This window comes from Diospyros lotus, chromosome 11, assembly GCF_014633365.1.
Source record: "Diospyros lotus cultivar Yz01 chromosome 11, ASM1463336v1, whole genome shotgun sequence".
NCBI classification, from domain to species: Eukaryota; Viridiplantae; Streptophyta; class Magnoliopsida; order Ericales; family Ebenaceae; genus Diospyros; species Diospyros lotus.
In genome coordinates, this window is record NC_068348.1 from 22,766,698 (window position 1) to 22,788,883 (window position 22,186).

Sequence of the window (22,186 nt, forward strand, 5' to 3'; positions counted from 1 at the left end):
TTGAATATAAAACTGATCACTTGATTTGAACATCAGCTTCTTATTGATGTCTCATCACCCACCACAGCCTCGTCGCCTACCACCATATCTGCCACAACCCATTTCTCATTGGGGCCACACATTCTTTGCCACACCTCCTTCCTCATTGTTGCCACATCTTTTTTTCTACCCTCTACAATAATTATAGACCACATCCCCTACCTCATTGCCATAACACTGCCCACCATATCCTCATCGTTGGCCACCATCTTTGTCGTTCCATTGCCACAACCCTCATTCCTCTACAAAAATACTTCTCTTCCATCCTCTAGAACCCCAATTGGCCATTTCCCTTGCCTCATTGCTTCCACATCACCTTTCAGCCTCATAGTAGGCCACCACCCATAGTCAACCTCGAAACACTGTTCATCTTCTGTAACTGGTTTTTGTTAAATAAATTCCTTGCTATTTGTTATTTACAGTATTCAAAATCATCATATATAGGTCTCTTTTTTTATCATATGCCTCTTAGAGAGCACTACCCATAACTTGTGCATTCAAGTTCTTAAAATCAATGTGGTAAAAATGATTACCCTACCATGGTGTAGCTTCCCTTTGTAACATTGATAGACTCGAAGAAGTTGAGATCATTAATAGAAGTCCCATTTCTCTCATCCTTTGGGCTGGGTTATTCCAATTTGATATGATATGAAATTATTATGCTTATTTGTGGTTCGTGTGTAGCAAGATATGGCTCCAAGAAGAAAATCAAAATCATCTAATGTAAAAGATGTTAAAGGGAAAGACAAGATGAATGAATGAAGGTGTAGAAATTGAGCATGATCATCCTTCTCAGCATCCCCAAAGAGATTAAGCCAAATAAGTACATAAGTGGTTTGCCCCTATTTAGGTACTAACTTGTTCGAGCTATTATATATTTCTAATGTATGTAATTGTAATGTCATAGAATTTATATTCTTTTAGACTTTTCAAGAAAGAATTTCAAGCAAATATGAAAGAAAAGAAGATGAGAAACAAACTAAAGAATGCAACTAAAAATACACTTCATTGGAATTGATGTACTTTATGCATATTAATTTCTTTTTACTAGAAATGATATTTGAGAAGTAAAATGCATGCAAGACAAAGTAAAGGAAGCATGGGAATCATTATCCCCAGAAAATAAATCATCATTTGTAGCTGAAGCAAATGAACAAATGAAGTTATATTATCAAATTAATGGGTCTCGTAGAAAAGTTAGGTTAATGATACTTGCATTTTTATGATGTAGGTAAATATATAGAATAAATTACCACTTAGTCAAATGTAAAATTATTGAGCATGTAACATGACTGATAATTATTTTGTTTTTGTAGGCTGTGTTCCAAACCAAGTGCGCTCACCATCTTTATTTCAAAAAGGAATAATGGAACTTGAAGATAATCAGTGAATTTGTGTGAATGAAGAGTCACATTTTAGAGATAATTTAGAGGGTAAGGTTACATGAGTTGGTATACCATGTAAATCCGAATATTGATTTACCAATTTTTAGCTATATATAGACTTAACCAACCCAAGGTGGCAAACAACCAAACCCGTTGGAAAATGGTTACATAATTGTTAGTTATGTTTTCTTTAAGTTCTTATTGTAGCATCCTGAAAGTTTAAGGTCAGGTTTAATAAGAGACTCTAGAGAAGTTAGAATATATATCGAGAATAGTAAAAAGGAAACAACACCAACTGGATATCTTTTGGGTTAAATGTAAATAAAGAACTCTTGGATTAAGTATGAGGATGGGTGAATCTTGAAAAGTTCGCGTAGATCCATCAAGTAAGTTGATCCAATCATTTTTATCGCTCGATGCGGGATGTTACACCTATCTTCAATAATTTATTTTTAATAATCATAAGTGTTTCATTTTACTTAATTTTGATTGTGACATATATGTTATCAAGTATTTAGAGATTTGGGAAGGAAAACACATGCCTTATTTCACAGAGGTTAGGAAATGGTTATTCCTGTTTTATTTTCACATAATGATGTAGTTATAGATGGACTATATACTTCGACATATCTACATATGTGCTACAAAAATAAGTCGATGATTTTTGCAAAGAATAAGGCTGTGTTCTCTTGACATTTTTAATTTTTAGTTTTGAGTTTTAAATTTATTTTTAATTTTTTGTTTTGATAGTTTATTTTTAGAAAACTGAAAACGTATTCTTTTTGTCATTTTAAAAAATTATTTCTTAAAACAGAAAATTAAAAATGCTTTTACTTTAAAATTTTGAGAAAAATTATTTTTTAATATTTATTCAATAAATTTGATTATTAAATGATAAAATTAACTATTTTTAATAAAACTTTACTATTAAAATAAAATAATAAATTTAATTAATAAATTGCTGGCATCTGAGTGATAATTTATATTAAATATTATTATACATAATATGTATAATATACTTAATAATATATTATATGTTATCTTATATTTTTAATTATAATATAGATATATTATATTTTTTAAATTTTAAATAAAAATATAATTTTATTTTTAAAATTTAAGAATATTTTTTTCTTCTTTTCCTTCTTTTCTTTTATTTCTTAGAGTCAAAACATGAAAAATGAATTGTGTTTTCCATGTTTTGAATTTAGAGATTGTTTTGCTTGAAAACAACCAATTATTTTGGATTTCTTTTACAATTTTTTTTCTTGTTTTCGAAAATGCATTTTTAAAAATAACAAAATAAACTCATTTTCATTATTTTAGAAAATTGAAAACTAAAAATAGTCTAAAAATAATAAAAAGAATGCAGTCTAAGTATTTAGTTGGGTTCATCCACGAGGACAATGTTGAATATCATTATGTGCTCGAAGCTCCGAAGTAATGAAACACTTATTTAGAAGTATCTTGTTTTTGTGACAATGTTAAAGACATGTTTAGCTGTCTTAAAGCATGTTTTGTATTGAAGGTGTTTTTTTTCTATCCAATCCATTCTTGTTGTTGGGTCGAGTTTTCCTTCTAGTTGGAGGATGGCCAAATAATGAACCAATAATGGTTGAGACGTTTTATAAAAGAATAGTTTGGTTTCTTTTATTAATATCTTTATTTCATGGGACTAAAATACCATTAATGAATTAGGGTTTTTTTGAGCATCTTAAAGTATAAAATCCGTGCATAACAGGTGGAAAAAATGGAAGAAAAGAACAAAAGAAAAACAACAAATTTTTGGAAGAAATTCAGATTTTCGTTCTTGCATGTGCAGCTGTGATTGAATAGTCGTTCCTATGGCTGTTTGTGCTCCGATTGATCTGAAATTTTGAGGGTATGTTCGAGACTCATTTTTGTAAGATCTGGACGGTGGAGATTTGATTTGGTGGCAGTGATCCTTAAGAATAGAGCTGGTTTCTTTCTGATTTGTGGTTTAGCTTGGATTTCTATTTTGGCTTGTGCAGCTGTGATCGAACAGGAGATTGAACGGTCTATTCTGGTTTGATTGAGTTTAAATTTGGAAGGTATGTTCTAAACTCGTGTTTCTAAGATCTGAATGGTGGAAATCTATTTTGAAGGCTGAGATCCTTAGGAGTCGAGTTGTCTTCGTATTGCCTCTTGGTTCAGTCTGTTCTTCATTATCTCTTTAGTTATTTTATTGATTTGAGATAAGATTGATTTTGTTTTGTCTCTTGCCTCTTATAACTGTTGAGAGAATTTTATAATCAGGATTTGGTGATATTAGGGAAACTTTTAGGTGGATTTCGGTCCCATGATTTTTACTTTTCACATTGAGGGGGTTTCTATGTAAATTGGTTGTCTCCTTTACTTTTGTGATTGCACTTGGTATTTGGCTAGTTGTTAGCTCAATCACAATTATAGTGATAATTTGTTAAATATTAGCAAAACAAAAATGAATTTCTTGTCATAATCAAATAATGTTATTCAAACATTATTTATTTAATTATGAAGAATAGTTTCATATAAAATGAGGCCATCAAGCATTATTAATCATCAGGGGCGGATCCAGGGAACATGTGGGTAGTGGACTACATGGGGTAAGTAGAGGACAAAGAGCTGAAAAGGGTAGGCAAAGAGCTGTGGTGCATATATATATATATATATATATATTGATGTCTGGACTTGGCATAGGCTAAAACTCAGTCCAACCCTCCCTTGAATCCGCCCCTATTAATTATGGATCTCTCTTGTATTTCCCGTATATCATTCGAGTAATTCATCATGTTTTAACCGGCCATGCTACACGAGGGCTTTATGAATTTTGGGGTTAAAGTATGGTCATTGGCTCTGATAATCTAGTCATAGTTGTGCTAGAGTCCAAATATTGTCTTGATGCCCTATCTAGTTGAGAGTTGAAATAGGAAACGAGTTGTTCTATCAGTTTTCTTGCTGGGTAGTTTCATCCTCTATAATTCAGCATTCTCATGTGATTTTCCAATTAAGTTAACTAAAATGGTCTTGGTTTTGGTATACAACTCCCAAGGTAGTGGAAAAGTATTCCAGGATATTATGGAAAGAAGCAAGGTGATGAGATGGCAGAGGCTGGATTGCAATTCATTGTTTAGGTGCTATATATTTTTATGTCCTACTGTATTTTGCTAGGAACGAGTTTGATGTCTGTTTATGGGTGTTTGAAGTCTATGATTTGTAGGTTTTATCAGTACATTAACATGAAACTATATTTTTTTTCTGTAAATAATTAACATGAAATTATCAACACTTCTCCACAAAGTTAATTAACAGCTAGTTTTCTTAAATTATAAACTTACTACGAGGATGAAATGTGTTCATCATAAATGAATGAATCGCCTTGATGATAGTTACATGCTTTCATGGATTCGGGATATTTAATTCATAGATTTCAGTTATATAATTATAATGAGTTGTAACAATACAATATATATTCGAAGGTAAGGTAAACTGAAAAAGGTCTTGTTATTCATATAATGCAAACATATATTATAACAGCTAAAATTTTTAGCAATTTCAAATATTTTTGAAAGGAAATAGAAAATTATCAAAATATTAAGATTTAGGATGAAAATATGATTTGACAAATTTTTGGGGTTTTATGAATTTTTCTAAAACTATTGGGGATGAATATGAAAAACCCAAATTCATAGGGTCTTTGTGCTATTTTTCGAAAGGTAAGGGACATGATTGCTAGGGGTAAAGTAAAAAGGGGAAAAAAGGGCCTAATTATAATTTTTGAAAGTTGCAGTGTTCACACTATAACAAGTTGCAGTGTCAAATTGCAACATCAGCAGGTCGCCATTGGCTATCTTGGTCGGCCAAGGCTAGGCTGTAGGGCCATTAGAGTCTAAGGAAGAGGCTTGAGGGAGAAGAAAGGACGAGAATGATTGATTAACTACCGTTTTGTAATTAACAGCTAGTCATGTGAGATATATAATTAAGGATTTTTTTTTTGACCCTTTGATTGTTGGATTTAAGGTGCGTTTGATTGCACTTATTTTTTATAAAAAATATTTATTTTTAACTCAAATTCTAAGTTAAGTGGTGATTTTAGGGAAATAAAGGTTGGGGCTAAGGTTAGGGTACAAAATTTAAGTTGGAAAGAGAGATTTCTGAATAAATTGATTGAAGGTTTTGAAAAGGGAAAGAAAAAAAGATTGTAAAAGTGATTTCATTAAACATTTTAGTGACGTATCAAGTGAAAAACCGAGTTACTAGAAAATTGGGCACGGTTCGAAAAACTAGTTCGGGGATTGAATTTTTGATAGTTTTTAGAAATGAGAAGGAAAATGAGAAAAAATGAAAGAAAAAAATGAAAAAAAGTGAAAAGAAAAGCTTAGATGAGGAGAAATAACTGTCTAAAAAAGGCTGTTGACAACCAAGCCATCAAAGAAAAAGACCAGAGAAGGAGGTATATATGGTTGGGCATGTGGGCGTGTAAGCAAGTGGTGCATGTGCGTGGGAACATGTGAAAAATTAAGAAAAAAAGAAAAAATTCTGGAATTTTTTTGGTAGGAATTTGTGATGATTTTCATGCCTAGGAAAGGAATTCGAACCCAAAGGGTGTTTGGAGCAATTTTTTTTTGAAATTGATGCATTTTTCAAGATAATTTACAAGCTATTAGGTGAGTTGTTGACCCAATAATTTTCCATACATGTTAAGAACACTGATGATGATTCATGCCATATAAGACACATTTGCACATCATATTGTTGTTTAGTGACAAGAATGTATTTTACCATCATGGGTGGTTGGTGTTGCCACCCCAGTCCTGGCGTGAAAGGTTGTATAAAAGCCTTGCATCATTAAACACAAGGAAAAATAGAAAACATGTCGTTCTGCATCCACATGCACGAAAATTGTTTTGAGCCATCACTAAATGATTCAACATTTAATATGATATATTCAAACATATTAGGTAGCTCTAACAAGGTTAAGAGAAGATCCACAGTTAATCCCTGTGTTGAAGATCTTTTTAGTCATTTTGATTTTTATATAGAATCATAATCAGGCCCGGACCCATAGGCAAAATCAAGAGCCCATTGTCTCAGGGCCCATGATTTTGCCAATTAAAGAGGCCCATAAATTTGAATAGAAAATTATTATTTTGCCCTTGTGTCAAAATGACAAGTTTACCCCATATAAATCTCTCTCCTCTCTAAAAAAAAAATCTGTTGAACGCGACAGTAACTCTTTGGAAGATTCTCTCTTCTATTTTCTTTCACTCTCTCAAAAAGAACAACCTTCTAAATCAGTGATTTTTTGAAATTCAGTTGTCAGATCTTAGATCCAATCGTATTTTTACTGTGAAAATGGCATTGATCTACAAGAAAGTATGTCTTTTAGTTTTATCAGCAATTATTTTCAATATAGATGCATGATATATACGTATATACACACGGTTTGGGCTAGGCCGAAAGTTTAATCTTAGATCTATAGAGATTCGGCTGTTGGATCTTGTTGGTTTTTTGCTATGTTGGTTGATAGAGATAAAGGTGTTGGATGGTTGCCTCTGATCGTCAGAAACCACCGGCCACGGTGGCCGGCGGTGGGATCTGCCAATAAGATCTATTTTTTCTATTATTTATATTTTTGTTATTTTTTTTATATTTTGTAAATATATATATGTGTTTGTTAATGTTTATATATTCTATAAATATATATATGTAAATATATATGTATTCTGTAAATATATATATGTTTATATATTTCTAGATGTTAATGTTTTCTGTGTGCCTTAGGTATACAAGTTTTGTGATATAGAATTTGATTTTATAGTTTGAAATCAAGAGAACAAACATATTTAATTGAGTTTAATTATTTCTATTTTATTTGATAATTTAAATTTATAAACTCAATTATGATTAACTAGAATCTTAGTGAATTAGAAGCTCTAGTAATGGGTTATGGGTAACTAGGATTTTATGCATATATTGATTTGTGAATTTTTATTGATTTGTTGGATTATAATTTAAGAATTAAGTTTAATATTATTATTGCATAAGCGAGTTGTGTATTGTTATAATAATTGTTTTTTTTTTCTTTTGTTAGAGTTAAGTGATAATCACAAATCATGTCTTCTAAACATATGTCTGGAGCTCAAAAAAGAAAAAAGGAAACAAAGGGAAGAATCATTAGTTCAATGTCAAGCCGGTGATATGTTTAAATACTTTAGTAGCAACAAAATAACAGAGAAGACAGAAATAGTTGAAAACTTAGATAAAACCTTGGTGGAGGAACAAGAAACTTGGAATGACAATATCTATGAACAATGTGAAAAGGTTGATGAATTTAATGAAGACAAAGACGGTCACATTAATATCAATGAATTGAACGATGAAGAAGAAAAAGAAAATGTTGATGTGAATAAGTTGAATGAGGAAGAAGAAGAAAATGTTCAACATGAAGATTTGTTGATTAATTTTTATGATCCAGGGTGTTGGGATAAGATTGATCAAAATATAAGAGATTTTTTAGTAGAGAGGGGTCCAAAAAGAGTTGATAGAGTATTGTTTCATAAAGATAGTATTGGTATGCATTTTGAATTATCACAATATAAGAGAGTACTACTCAATGGAGAAACAAAAGATAGGAGATGGCTAGTATATTCAGTTCATTTGGACAAGATTTTTTGCTTTTGCTGCAAGTTATTCAAGAGTCAAAAAATAATGAGTAAAATTGGTCAGTTGGGAAATGAAGGATACAAAGATTGGCATAATATGAGTCGGAGTCTTAAAAATCATGAAACAAGTAAGGAGCATATAGATTGCATGACTAGTTGGATTGAATTAGAAACAAGACTGCAGAAAAATAAAATAATTGATCAAAGTGTGCAAATTAAAATCAATAAAGAAAGAGAACACTGGAGACATGTGTTGAAGAGGATAATAGCTGTTGTCCAAAAATTGGCAAAAAATAACTTGGCATTTCAAGGAGATTGTGAGAAGCTTTATGTGGAAAATAATGGTCTATTTTTGCAAATGATTAAAATGATTGCTGAATTTGATCCAGTTATGAAAGAACACATTTGGCGTATTCAAGCACATGAGACTCATTATACATATCTGGGCCCTAAAATTCAGAATGAATTGATACAAATGTTGGCAAATGAGGTGAAAAGTTCAATTGTTAGAAACGTTAAATAAGCAAAATACTTTTCGGTCATATTAGATTGTACTCCAGATGCCAGTCATGAAGAGCAAATGCCTATTGTAATATGATGTGTGGATGATTCAGCAAACTCTACAACGGTAGAAGAATATTGGATAGAATTTTTGAAAGTTAATGATACATCAGGACTTTGACTTTTTACTGAGCTTAAAAATATGTTGACCAATCTTGAGCTTGATATTGACAATATAAGAGGTCAGGGATATGACAACGGATCTAATATGAAAAGAAAGCATAAAGGTGTACAGACAAGACTACTTGAAATAAATCCAAGGGCTTTCTATACTCCATGTGGTTGTCATAGTCTTAATTTGACATTATGTGATATGGCAAATTGTTGTCCTAAAACTATGTCATTTTTTAGAGTGATACAACGCATCTATACATTGTTTTCTTCTTCTACCAAGTAATGGAAAATTTTTAAAGATCATGTAAAAGGTCTTACACTTAAGCCATTGTCACAAACACGTTGGGAAAGTTATGTTGAAAGTGTTAGGGCTATAAAAGAGCAAACTATACAAATAAGAGATGTTTTATTTGACTTGGCAGATAGTAGTGAAGATCCTAAAACAAAGAGCGAAACTGAGCCCTTAGTAACAAATGAACTTCAAAATTTTGAGTTCTTGCTTGGTATGGTAATTTGGTACAAGTTGTTGCATGCAATTAACACTTGCAAGTAAATTTCTTCAAGTTGAAAATATGAATATTGATGTTGCTATCAATCTTTTAGAAGGACTTCTTTTGTTTCTTAATGACTATAGAGAATCTGGATTTGATAAGGCTATGATTGAAGCAAAATAAATGGCAAATGAAATAGGAGTTGAAGCTGTATTTCAAGAAAAATATATGATTCGAAGAAAGAAGCAATTTGATGAAGATGGCAATGATGAGGTAACAGAATCAGCAGAAGATTCTTTTAGAGTAAATTATTTCCTTTTCATAATTGATTAGGCTCGTTCTTCACTTCAAACTAGATTTGAACAATTTCAAAAATATGAGGAAACATTTGGATTTTTATTTAATTTGAAGAGGTTGAAGTATGCTGATGATGATATTTTGTTGGGGTCTTGTAAGAATCTTGAAAATCCTTAACGCATAATGGTCATTCCGATATTGATGGAGATGATTTGTTTTTGGAGTTGTCAGTCTTGAAATACTCTTTACCTACAGAAACAAAAAAAACAATTGATGTGGTAAACTATTTGAACAGAATGGATGGATGTTTCCCAAATGCTTGTGTTGCTTACAAAATTTTATTAACTATACCTGTTACAGTTGCATCTGTAGAAAGAAGTTTTTCCAAGTTGAAGTTGATCAAGACTTATCTTCGCTCAACTATGTCACAAGACAGATTGAATGGATTGGCTATGTTGTCTATTGAGAAAAAAAATGCTCGAACAACTTGATTATGTAAATTTGATTGATATTTTTGCCTCCAAAACTGCAAGGAGAGTAGTTTTTAGTTGATTAGTTATAAAATTTTCAATTTTATTCTGATATGGTATGAATATTTTTTTTATATTTTATTATGAAAAATAAAATTTGAATGTACACTATGATTTGGGGGCCCAATTTTTACATTTTGACTTAGGACCCTGAAATCTCAAGTACGGCACTGGTCATAATTTCATTTACGAGAATGTATGCTATAGTAATGAGTTCTTTTGTTTTCTGAACTACGTTATTATGATTTCTTTTTGTTGGGATTCACTTGATTTTTTTTTTAACGCACTATCACGAATGCCCCCGTTGTTCGGACCCACGATTTTAGCAGGAGAGGTAAATCAGGGAATTCAGCAAGCAAGTTTCGACCCCTAGCACAACCTCAAACGTGTGGGCAGTAAGTATTTTTCATTTTTTAGGGTCGCTCCTTACCTGTTGAACTATCTCCTGGTTAGGGTTCGAACACAGAACCTGCGGGTCCAAAGAGCAACACCCCAGCACATTCTTCCTTTGCCAATTGATCTACATCTTGAGGGCGGATTGAGTTGATTTTAAATCATACATTCATTCTAATGGCAACAAATAAACATGCAATCCCATATAGCTTAGTTGTTTTACCAATATGCATATAATAATTAACAAATTAAACGTTGTTACCTGTGGATGAATAAGCTCTTAGGGTTTTCTTTTCAAGTTTGACTAATTCTTCCTCAAGTGAAGAGGACCTAGGCTGTCCACATCAAGTGAGCATGCAAAACAAAATTTGGTGCTTCCTTATGCTAGTTGAAGACTATCAAAGGAAATGTGCAAGCTTATTTTGTTCTTAATTGAACAAGAATGAGCTCAACTGAGCCAAAAAAAAGAGTAGAAGGAAAGAAGAAGTTGTCAAGAGATTATCATCTTTTTTTCTTCTTTCATTTCTTTATTTATTTGCAAAGCTTGAGATAATTCAATGGAATTATCTAATAATCCACTGAATTAAGCATGTAGCATATGGGCTTAACAATTAGCATGAAGAGTTAGTGGATTTTCCCTTAACTTTAGATTATTCTACATAATCTATTGAATAGATAGTTATGAATGCAATCAATAGATTTCAAATTTTTAAAAAGCTTTATTTTAACTTCAAAAAAAAAATCAATCAACCATTTTATATTTTATACTGCGAGTCATGCTTAATTACATATATGTCCATTAACTCTTAATGGTATATAATTAGTCCTCCAGTAACTCTTAATGGTATTTAAGAACATAATACAAGCCCAACATTACTTACTTTGTCGTTTCACTTTTAGTTGTGTGAGCCTCTATGTTCACCCCCCAAATAGCAATTATGAAGCATCATCAAACTTCTTTGATGTTAATCGAACTTTTTGATTTATTTCAATAATCTCTTCATATTCTCAAAACCCCCTAAAAATCTTGAGTGACATCTAACAACATATCAAGATAATATAAATGACAATAAAGTTAATTTTGAGTAAACCTATTCTGATAACGATTACCATGTAATTCAACCATTTCATTACTAATGTCCTGATCGAATGAGAGTATACACTAATAAACTTAGGGGTGTTCAAAAAAATCGGTAGACCGCAGAAATCGCCCGCACCAAACCAAATCGCACCGAACCGCGTGGTTTTTTAAGGACGCGGTCTGGTGCGGTTTGAAAAATACCCAAACCGCGGTTTATGCGGTTTGGGGTGCTGGCGGTTCGGTTCCAAACCGAACCGCTCGACTATATTAATAATTAAAATAAATAAAAAATAAAAAATAAAATATATAAAATAATTAGATTATTTTTTGTAGTAGACTAGCAGTCCCATTTTAAATAATTTTTTGTTATCATTTTGGAACCAAAAATCGCACCAAACCGCACCTAAATTACACAAAACACTAAGTTTCAGCAAACCGCGGAAACCGCACCAAATCAGACCGCTCGGTCTGATTATAGGTGCAAACCGCATATGCGGTTTGGCGCATTTTTTTGGCCAAAAACTGCCCAAACCGCACCATGTACACCCCTAAATAAACTCACTATCTTAATTCTATGCAATGGATCTTATTTGGTATCATGTGAGATTGCGCATTGAAAACTCATTTTCAATCATTCAAGCCCTGGTCAAAGACTTCTTTTATTACAGTCTAACATAAAATCGCATATGACATTTCGTCTCACATCATAGGTAATGGATCTTTTCTGGCAAACATGTGCCTTCATATAACAGTCGAAAGAAGCCATCAAAGAACATTTCTACCCATGATTAGGGCAAGTCCACATACTTTAACAATCTCAAACACCAATATATAAGACAATTATGTTGCTTCAAATCAAAGGATCACTTACATAGTTGTAACTAATAACAAATCATTAATTCTCTTAGTTATGTGATTTGTTATTGATGTCATATTTAGTGCCTTGTTCAACTAATAATCATCCACACATTTATTATATGTATCTCGTGCTTTATTGCATGTAACTCACTATTTTTTATCATTAGTATCTCATACTAATCAAAGATAGTAAACTTATAATCCATACTAAATTAATTAAAATCCGTATTTATGGAATCTAAGAACTAGGAACAATTTAAGAATTCTTATGCTAAATAATCTCGTATACATATTCTTAATAACTTAAAAATAAGATTTTTAATAAAAAAATCTATGGACTCATTAATAATATCATGGAGAGATATGAATGAAAATATCGTGTCATTGCATAAATTATAATATGCAAGAGTACATCAAAAAATCTCCACCTACGATTTATTTTCTCTGTTGAAATCGAGGACACGAGCGGCGAGGGACAGCACAAGGGCAGTAATCCCAAGAATACATCAAAATACCTTTTTAAATGTTATATAGATCTAGTATTAGAGCATATCACTAATACTTTTATAGATAAACGCAATGTAATAAGTGATCGTTTCATTTTTTAAGATGCAATAAAATGTTTATTACTTTCAATCCATGGTTATTATTTATCATATAGGTTTTCTTTCATGCCACTTTCTCGCATCTAAATCTGTTATTTTGGAAAAATTAGGTTGCATTCTCTTTAATTTTTAATTTTCAGTTTTGAGTTTTGAATTTATTTTCAATTTTCTATTTTGATAGTCTGTTTTTAGAAAATTAAAAACGCGTTCTCTTTGTCATTTTGAAAAACTATTTCTCAAAATAGAAAATTAGAAAACGCGTTCTCTTTGGAATTTTGAAAATAATTTTTTAATAATATTTTATTCAATAAATTTGATTATTCAGTAAATTAAAAATATTTAATGTTTATAAATTATTAAAAAAATATTTACATTTTAAACTTAATGAATTTTGTAATATTTTTTTATTATAATAATAAAATATGAATAAATAAATACATAAATGTGTTTTGAGTTTTGAGTTTGTTTTGGATGAAAACACTCAAAACAACTTTTTGTTGTTTTGAGTTTTCTTTACAATTTTTTTTTTGTTTTCAAAAATACATTTTTAAAAACAGTAAAGAGAACGCGTTTTCATCATTTAAGAAAATTAAAAACTAAAAATGACTTGAAAACAACAAAAAGAACGCAATCTTAGGTGTTGAAAAAAAAAATGATACCTAGTTTTTCAAGATAGTGGCATCTCTAGGAGGTGGGGTGTTACATATATTATAGATATTTCACCAATAGAAGAAATTTTAGTAACTTGTAGGATTTGACATTGTAGACAAAATTTGAAAAAGGATGAACTGCTTCAGGTTAACTTATTCACAATAGTATGAAGAAAGAAAGTGTAAACATTATAAAATTCTATTTCTATTTACATGTATTCTTCATATGATTCAAGTTTTAACAAAAATTTGCCAAATCTATCATTGTTGCTATGTACCAAAAAGCTGCACAAAAGGTATCATTCATTATGTTGGTATCAATGCAAAAACTACACAAAAGACTACTATCACGACATCAGTTATAAACACAACTTGCCATCATTGATTGAATGCCCATGCCATCATCTTGCAAATACACCTGATTAACATGGAATTATTCTCTATGCAATTTTCAACTACTTACTTGAAGAAGGTGTTATAGATGATATTACTGACTCTTGTGGTGAAATGACTGACGGGATATATTGGAAATGTCTACTCACATTAAACTAATCAATATTAAAGAAGGATGGTATAACTTTTAGTTAAATATCCAAATAAAGTAGTCATTAAGAATTTTGTTTTATCAGTTGTTGTGACATTGGTATAAAACTTGCATTTGGTTTTAGGACAAGATTATGACTGAAACCAATCTAGGATGATAGATGTTGGAAAATTTGATATATTTGGTATATTTATATGTTAAAATTGATAAATGGGTGAATGAAAATTTAATTAAAAAATTATTTTGAGGGTATGTGTAATATAATGTATAATTTATATTATTATAAAAATAAAAAAAATAAAAAAAACAATATGTGCACTATGCGTACGCTATGCCTACGTGGGTTGTTGATTGATTGACACTGTATGAGGCACATAGTGCGCAAATTGAAATCGTGGGTAACTGTAAAATTAATAATGCAAATACTATTTCAATAATATAATTTATATTATATATAGAAGGGACCTACTTCAATTATATATTATATAAAGATATTTTATATATATTTATATATATAATTGAAGTAGGCAATTATCTCTCTATCTTTTTTTCCTTCCTCATTCCTTCTCCCTCTTCTATAAATGGAGGGCTTCCTTCATTGAAAAATAATGATAAAATTTTCAACAGAATTATTCTATAAAATTCTCATATTCTTTCAATTTTAATAGTGTTCAACTAATGTTCCAGTTTGCTGTCAGACTCTGGATTTTATGCTACCTTCTCAGTCTGTATATCGTTATATTTTGAAAAACAAACGTCAATTAACCTCTAGCACTTTTGGTAAGGCAATAAACCTATTTATCAACCCTTTATATATTGTTGTACTTTTATTTTTCTTTGCGTAGTATTGTATTATTTCAATATTTCTATACTATTGGTTTAAATACAGTATTATAATAATTATATTTTTAAGCAATAATTATAGTATTATAAATATAATTATTATTTAACTAATAATATAATTATTTTGTTGTGATTGGTTGACAATAAAAAGGGTTGATTGCCATTTCCTTGCATGTTAGTTATTGTATGAAGAGTGAAATGAACATAATTGCTAGGATCGTACAATTTGAACACAAACAAAATATTGTTAGTGTGTGTGGAGCCTAATTATTATCTTGGCATATATTAGGGTGATTCTTAGAGAGTATTAATGTGCATTCTCTTGTAATATCTAATTTAGTTATAGTGAAGAAACTCGCAATGGTGACAAAGTGAACATAACTCTCACATTGAGAGTGAACTATTATAAATCTCGTGTATTCTTCGTGCTTGTTTTGATTATTTTTTTTTCTATTTAAGATTAGAACTTTAATCCTAATAAATAAGATCATGCATTGTTAAATGGATTTAACTGTTGCATCATATATACTAGAAGATTGCTTCTCATCTTTGCTTTTATTCTTGACAATTAAATTGTGTTTTTTTCTCTCGACTTTTCTCTCAACAATTTCCTTAACCCCTGACTTTTTTCTATTCCCTTGTGGTCGACCTTTGCAAGTAACAATTGTAGGATTATACATGTATCTTTTCATCTGTTGGCCTAAGAGAAACTTTAATGTTGGACACCAAATCTAGCGCTAATTTGGTGTCTAACAGTGCTTTACACTAAATTTTTTAACACCAAATTGGTGTTGTCTCTGAGGTGTAACATCAAATTAGTATAAAGAAAATCTTTAAAGAATATTCTATAAATAAATATTTAATAAATATTAATTAATTTGTTTAACTTAGCATAATATAATTAAAAATAATTAGTCACATTTTATAAAAAAAATAAAAAATTACTCTCATAATTTTTTTAAATTTTTTACAAAATATGTTATTCTAATTAATTTTCTTACTAATTTTTTAATTAATTATTTTTACCTAAATTTTATCAAACTAATTGTTTATCCACCTAATTATTTATCCATCTCATTTTTTCAACTAATATTTTAAATCAAACAAACTATTTTTCCCATAAATATTTTTTTCGCTTAATATTTCAACTAATTTTCTCATCTTCTTTTATCCACATATTTTTTTTGTACTTATTTTATAACTAACTTTGCTACATAACACTACCTAACTTTTATTCAACGTATGATAACCTACCTTTCATTAAGTTTTTTTTTTTCTATTATAAAAGAAAACACACTACTATCTATTTCATCATTAACCTTCCACCAAAGTGAAAAAAAATCCATTTGACATTTATCTTCCAAATGAGTTTCAAAACCGGTTGTTGTTTTTTATTTTAAATTTTTTTTCTATTTTCATCATATATTTTTAATTAAATTTAATGAAAATATTATTGTTTTTATTATATTATTGAGTTTTTGCATTAAGAATATTTTCTTTCTATCAAGTAATTATTGAAATAAAAAACTTTCATATACATAAACAAACTTAGTTCATTTTATATTAATATGGTATTTATAAAATATATTAAATATTTTAAAATATATTCAATATTATACTCATTTTATAGGTCTTAATAAAATATTTCCATCGGTATATATTTTTACAACAATTTAATTTATATTTCTAATTATTAATCAAAATATACAAATATAATAAAAGTAATAAATGATATAAAGGGAATAAGTTGTTTTGAAGTTATATAAAAAGGGCAAAATTGGGAATAAAAAAAAATTGAGTTGATAAATAGTATAACACCAAATTTAGTCTAACACCAAAATATTGTATTCCTTAGAGACCTCTTCAGCACCAAATTGGCATTGGCCTGGATTTGTTGTATTTGTTGAAGTTGCTCTAATACCTTACCAATTCTCATCACTTATTTCAACAAAGCCGACATGACTCACGTTTGTTCTTCCATTGCTAGTTTGTAAACTACAAGTAGTTATCTCCTTCTTCAAATTCCTTAATGCACTCATCATAACACCATACTTTCGATGTCAATCCATATATAGCTACTAACTCCGCAACTTTATAGAAAGTTTTATACAATTAATCAAATCTCTTCTTCTTAATTCTAGATTTTAGAATATCATATTTATATTTGGGATTACCGTCCTTGCATGGTTCTTCGCCGATCGTGTCCTTGATTTCGACAGAAAAAATAAATTACAAATAGAGATTTTGTCTCACTGCACAAGACGAAGAGTCAAACCCACAATCTACTGGTGTGAATTTCTTCTTATAGCGATTCGATCACTCGACATGTGCTGGGGGCAACATCATACCTACACTTGATGTATATATATATATATATATTTTTTTTTCACCTAATATTCTTTGTCCAGTAGATTAAAATGTATTCTTATGAACCTCCCTCACATTTTCCTATGTAAGAATTGATAAAATTTCTTTGAATTCAAACATCTTGCGTGAACATCTAATATATCACAAGTTGATTTATCTAGTTAATTATACTTTGAAAATTGATTCTTTAAGAAAATTATTCACTTTGATTTCTTCACGTACGGATGTAATTGTTGGAAGACCTTTTAACACGCAATTTACTTTACTAGAGTATTCTTCTTGGAAAGACAGTAATGCAACACCTTTGACTATTGAATGATTCATAGTCTTCCTTCTCAGCTTTAATTTGTAACAAATTAGTGCAAAGTGGTGGTTATGTAGTTAACCATCAAAGAAAACATTCATACTGTCAATACAATCAATAGTTGACATTTCAGCCAAAAAATATCTTTTAGGTAACACAGAGCTAGCCCAATGACCTTTATCAACAAGTGAGCTATATTCAACAAATCATTCTTAAACAACTTATAACTTTCTATCATGTTCTTTCCAAAACAACTTATAACTTTCAATTGCAAATTGATTCATATTTAAACATTTAAAGTGATAACTTCATAAGCTCATACTTATCATATCCCCTAAACTTCTCTGTAGTCTTTTTCGTTATGTGAAACAGACAAAATTGATGCCTTATTGTGGGGAAGATTATTTCTACCATGTTTTGTATTACCCAGCATTGATTTGAGACGTGCATTGTGCAGCCCTGGCTAAGGCCTATGCCTTGGCCCCAAAAAGGAGGGGCCCAAAATCACTTTAAAATGTATTTTTTCTTATTTTTTGAAATGTAAAATTACTAATTCTATTTTATGTTGATTTTTTGTTATTCTATTTAGAAAAAGAGACCCTCCACTCCCCAAGTCTATGAATTATTTTCTAATATTAAGCAATGAATAGTAATATATCATTTAGATGAAAAGACTCTCCAAATCTACGGATCATTTTTCAATGTTAAGTAATGAATAATGAGGTGTAAACTAGTAACTTAATAGAAAAAAAAGATAAGAAGTGATTTTATTTTAAGAGAACAATTTGATAAAATGATTATTTGGATAGCAAAAATTTCTTTTGAAGAATCTAGGTTAATTTAGGCATTAAAGAAAAATAATCAAAAAATAAATTAGTGACTTTTTATTTTGCAAAACCTGATTATGAACGCTCTATATTTTTTTACTTATTCAACGCTTACGTTTTCAATTTTTTTCCTCTTGTTTATATTGTCAATTGAAAAAGATTTATTTTCTTAACTTGAATACAAAAATTTAGTTAATGATTTTGCATCTCAAAAAATAAGTAAAATAAAAATTAAATAATTTTTAATAATTATTTATATTATTAAAGAGTCACCAAAGTGACTCTCGCCTAGAACCACAAATATTCTTAAGCTAGCCGTGGCATTGTGAGCTAGTCTTGAACAACCAAAAAAAAGAATATATATCCTTATATGACAATAACCAACAACCTAATAATATGGAATGATCATGATGATTAATCCCTGTAAATAATGCAAGGTATGTCATATTTATTTGTCAAGTACTTGTATCAAAAGGTGATAAAATCTCCAAAATATTTGAGGCTCTCTCTAGTCTTAGTATCAACCCAAAACACATCCCTCACTTAGAGTTCATTGTCTAGGTTGAGTAGATAATAGAAATTCTTGTACATATCCTACATCTTAACAAAATACTTTTTTAGTGTCTCACCATCCCCATCCTTGACTTCCCAACTTCTCCATTTTTCAATGTAGTTTCTACAATCATTTTCGCTAAATTTTAAATTGTCATATCCCCATGCGTCGAACATAATAAAATGGTGATTTTATTCGCATGGATTCTAGGTTTGTTTTATTTCTAATCTTCTCTTTGAATACATGTCTATATGTTTGTTGCTTTTGAAGAATTAACTTTCAAGGGATTTACTTCATGATTATGCTCTAAATGAATGGTTAATTAATATTCAAAACTTATCATCATGATAGGCTTGAACATTGATTTGGGCTTTACAATTATTCCTTACAGAGGGTGTTGCCACTAATTTTGCAGTAGTGGTGGATCTGCAGTTACCTTTAAGAAAACATGTTAGTATCAATTTCGATACCCTGCCATCATCTCTTTTTATTGAACTTCTCTTCTTTATGTCAAAGCCTTCTTGATAAGCATGTTTTTGATAGTTCTCCACAATGTTTTGTTCTAAATTAAAGCCCATTCCCACCTTTGGGTGGCATATAAATTCTCCTTCTACATCATTTTAAATTACTATTGAGTTTTGGTTTCCTCCTCATTTCATTGTAATCCTTCATATAAGTACCATCCATTTCATTGGACTAATCCACACATGGTTCAAAATAAAATGGGTTAGATGATTTTTTTTTTTTTTTAAATGATAAATGTTGTTTGAAACAATAAGGATTAGCAATTCCATACCCAAAATTAGTAACTAATGATATTGATTGTACAGGAGTAAATTGACATCTCTTTCTTAAAAAAATGATATAATTAATGAACACTAGTAAAACATGGTCGAATCTTTTTATTAATGTATCTAAAAGAAGTTATCAACATTTTTTTCATGAGATTATCAACCAATTTTCTTGAATTATAAGCATGTTAACCATATGCACAAAGTTTGTCCATCCTAGCTCCTAAGGCATAGGTCAAGTGGTGACCAACTGATACGCTGGGATTAGTACCAATAGGTCATGAGTTCGATACTCGGCTTAGGCAAGGGCCAAAGGCCCGCCTGCAATTTACCTCATCTACCAAAATTAAGGGCACAAGCCGCGGGAGACCGCGCAAGGACAATAATCCCAAGTTTGTCCATCCTAAATAGGTTAGTCTCCTATTGTGAGAAATTCCATGGGAACAAGGATTTGAAAGACCATAACAAATTAAATTAACGGTTCCAACAAAGACTTATGAGTTATTGAATCTTCATAGGTGCATTTTCAAGAAGTTATTAACATTGTTTCATAAAGTTATAAAATAGTTTCATTGAGTTACAAGCAAATATTTACCCATTTCCAAAGTTTGCCCATTCTAGATACATTGGTCATCCCAAAGGGAAATTCCATGACTCCCAACTTTGATGGACTCAAACCAATAATTCTAGCCTTCCACTCAAGATTTTTATCTTTTCCTAAATTTCTATCAATGCATCTACAAGGAGTTATCAACATTTTTTCACGAGGTTATCAACCACAAGAATGAATTATAAGCATGTTTACTTTATGCACAAAGTTTGCCCATGCCAAATAGATTGGTCTCCCAGAGAAGAAATTCCATGACTCTTGGGCTTTTAGAGACCTGTACCGACAATCATATGCTTAGAATAAAGGTTTCTAAATTATTTAATTTTTTGTCAGTGCTTTTTTGAGTAATTATGAACAATTTTTCGCATAGTTATCAAATACTTATTGTGATAATTGTGATCCAAAATTCAAATTCATCTAAGATTGAAACTTCTAATTTGACCGTGATTAAGGATTCAAATTTGACTATGATTGGAACGTCAAATTTGACTGTGATTAGGATTTATCTCCAATTGAAAACTTATTTTATGGTTTATCTTCTGATCAAAATATAATTTCTTGTATACATCTATAGATAAGTGTTAGATATATAAATAGATGCCAAATACCCTAGAATTATTGTAGCAATATCATCTTAGTGATATTTTATTTTTTTCTCCTCGTGATTTTTCTTGATTTGGATTTTCCACATTAAATTTCTATGTTTGTTTGTGTGTGTGATAGTTTGATTGTGATTTATTTTTTTATCCAAAGTCCTAACAAACTAGTATAAGAGCAATTGGATCAAACCATCAACTTTTGACAAATCCTAGCGCCTATTGGATCTACAATTCTTCATTATCTTCTTGTGCTAGGGTTTTTAATTGCCATAGCCATCGTCGTCGTCGTTGCTGTTAGCCACCGCCGCTTCCATCGCCGTCAACTATCTCCACACCTTTTATCATAGCTGGCGACGACTCTTTCATCCTTTACCATCGTTGACGTCAACCAACCCAATCACTATCATCGATGCCTTCTGCCTTTTCATCACCTCGGATTGTTGAGAATGATCATCGGTTGTCTCTGGTTGTCATCCATTGCCAACAATAATGTCCATCGAAGGTCCTCTAAGCTTTGCAATTAACCATACGATCGTCAGCCACCCCTTTCAGTTGCCTTCATTGTTTTCAGTTAGTCTTCGTTGCAGCTTCCCATCGCCTTGTCATTGGTTGGCTTACTCTGTCTTCTCCTCCTCGCCGTTCATCATCAACAAGCCCTTTGCCAATTTTCGTTGACCTTCTTCACCCTATTTCATCTCTCGCCATTAACACAACTTTCAAAGCTCTTGCACAAATTTGCCATTCAACCCAGATCTGCCCAACTAGTACAAGATCCTTTAGCTCAAATCTAATCCATTAGACCATATTCGACTCACTAGATGTAATGACCCTAAATTGGGTCTAGGTGTTTTTAATATTTAATTTTATCTCAAGGGCATTTTAGATGTGGGTCTTAAGTATTTTAATATTTAATAAAATTTCTTTGAGGGCGTAGAAATAATTTTAGGTCGAACAATTTTATTTTATAGTTCATGTGGTTGGAAGATAAGTGTGTGGGTCTAAATTTTATTTTTTGAATTTAGAAATAATGTAGTGGGCCGCAATTAATTAGTTAACGAGGTCACGGGTTTGACCAGGGT